Genomic DNA, 2722 nt, shown 5'->3' with positions numbered 1-2722 from the left:
CGGGCGAGGATATCTGCCGCCTGATTGTTTTCTCGAGCCACATGGTGAAATTCGAGCCCCTCGAACCGGGCTGACATTTTTAGGACGGTGTTTCGGTAGGCTGCCTTTTCGGATCCTTGGCGTCAAAGTCTCCATTTATTTGGGATATTGCGAGGTTTGAATCCCCACGCACCTCCAGGCGTTGAATGCCCATGGAGACTGCCATCCGAAGACCATGCAATAGAGCTTCGTATTTGGCTGCGTTGTTGGAGTCTGTATACAATATTTGCACTACGTACTGAACGGTATCTTCGGTTGGGGACGTCAGGACGACGCCAGCCCCTAGACCAGCCAGCATTTTAGAACCGTCGAAGTGCATGATCCAATTGGAGTATGCGCCATACTCTTTAGGGAGTTCGGCCTCCGTCCATTCGGTGACAAAGTCGGTCAATACTTGCGATTTAATGGCTCGTCGAGGTTTGTATGTTATGTCGAACGGGAGGAGCTCAATGGCCCATTTAGCAATCCGGCCCATAGCGTCGCGGTTATTTATAATATCATTAAGTGGCACTTCCGAGGCTACTGTAATCGAACACTCTTGAAAGTAGTGTCGCAGCTTCCGGGATGCCATGAATACCGCATAGGCTATCTTTTGATAATGTGAGTACCGTGATTTGCATGGAGTAAGGACAGTAGATACATAGTATATCGGGTTTTGAAGAGGGAATTTATGTCCGTCAGCTTCTCGTTCGATGACGAGCACTGCGCTTACAACTTGATGAGTTGCCGCAATGTACAACAACATTGGTTCGTCGATGTTTGGCGCGGCCAGGATTGGGTTGGTTGCCAAAATGACCTTTATTTCTTCCAATCCGGCTGTGGCAGCGTCCGTCCACTCGAAGTGTTCGGTGCGCCGAAGGAGGCGATAAAGGGGTAAAGCCTTTTCTCCTAAGCGGGAGATAAAGCGGCTTAGAGCCGCCACACATCCAGTTAACTTCTGGATTTGCTTGAGGTCTGTTGGGGTAGCCAACTGTGACAAAGCTTGGATTTTGGCCGGATTAGCTTCAATACCTCTACTAGAGATGATGAAACCCATGAGCTTTCTGGCTGGTACGCCGAAAACACATTTTTCCGGATTGAGCTTGATGTCGTATGTTCTGAGGTTGTCGAATGTGAGCCTCAAGTCGTCTATTAGAGAGTCGACGTGTTTGGTTTTGACGACCACATCATCTACGTATGCCTCTACTGTTTTGCCGGTTTGTTTCTCCAGACATGTCTGAATCATGCGCTGATATGTTGCGTCGGCGTTTTTGAGCCCAAAAGGCATTATGTTGAAACAGAAGGGACCGTATGGTGTGATGAATGCCGTTGCGGCTTGGTCGGACTCCGCCATCTTGATTTGGTGGAAACCGGAGTATGCATCGAGGAAACACAATGACTCGTGTCCTGCGGTAGCATCGATAATTTGATCGATGCGGGGGAGGGGGAAGGGATCCTTTGGGCAAGCTTTATTGAGGTCCTTGAAATCGACACAAAGGCGCTAGGATTTATCCTTCTTTGGTACCATCACCAGGTTTGCTAGCCAGTCCAGGTGTTTTATTTCTCTGATGAATCCGGCCTCCAATAACTTGGCTAGTTCCTCTCCCATGGCCTGTCTCTTAGGTTCGGAGAAACGCCAAAGTGCTTGCTTGACCGGTTTGAATCCCTTTAGGATATTGACGCTATGCTCGGCCAGCTTGCGTGGGATTCCTGGCATGTCTGAGGGATGCCAGGCGAATATGTCACAATTCTCGCGCTGGAACTCTCGTAGTGCGGCGTCCACGGCGGGGTTTAACTGTGCCCCAATGGAGGCTGTTTTTGTAGGGTCCGTTGGGTGGACTTGAAATTTGACTATTTCATCCCCTAGTTTAAAAGAGGTGGACTTGGATCTCTTATCGAGTATAACGTCGTCCCTGTCCACTATGGAGCGTAGCGTGGTTAATTCCTCGGCCGAGAGGGCTTCGGATAATGCCCCGAGGGCCAGTGCGGCTGTTTTGTTTTTGGCGTGGAGTGCTGTGTCTGGATCACTAGCGAGGGTGATGATTCCGTTGGGCCCGGGAATTTTGAGCTTCATGTATCCATAATGGGGTACAGCTTGGAAGATCGTGAACGCCTCACGTCCTAAAAGGGCGTGGTATCCACTGCTGAACGGGGCCACTTGAAATGTAATTTCTTCGGACCTATAGTTCTCTGGCGTACCGAATACCACATCTAGTGTGATTTTCCCAGCGCATCGTGCCTCCTGACTGGGTATGATTCCCCTGAAGGTTGTGCTACTTTGCTCAATGCAGTTTCAGTCTATTTCCATTTTTTGAAGAGTTTCCTCATAGATGAGGTTTAATCCGCTGCCGCCGTGCATGAGTACTTTGGTGAGTCGAAAGACGTCCACAATTGGACTGAGGACCAGTGCGGCTGGTGCTCGGGCTGTTCGGAATTTAGGTTCGTCACTGGCATTGAAGGTAATAGCCGTGTCACTCCATGGATTTGTTGCTGCTATGTGGCAGATTTCGGCCATGTTGCGGAGTGTTCGCTTGCGCCTATTATTTGACGTAAAGGTCTCAAAGACTGTTAACACCATATTGTTATCCACGGGATGGTGCTCTGTGGCATTTGGGATAAGAAGATCCTCACCACTTTTGGCCACCTGCCGGAGTATCCAACATGCTCTAAGGCTGTGCGTTGGTATTGTATCCGCTGTACTATG

This window comes from Triticum aestivum, chromosome 7A (assembly GCF_018294505.1).
Source record: "Triticum aestivum cultivar Chinese Spring chromosome 7A, IWGSC CS RefSeq v2.1, whole genome shotgun sequence".
Taxonomy (NCBI): domain Eukaryota; kingdom Viridiplantae; phylum Streptophyta; class Magnoliopsida; order Poales; family Poaceae; genus Triticum; species Triticum aestivum.
The sequence above is the reverse complement of the archived record's forward strand: the minus strand, read 5'-3'. Positions refer to the sequence as shown.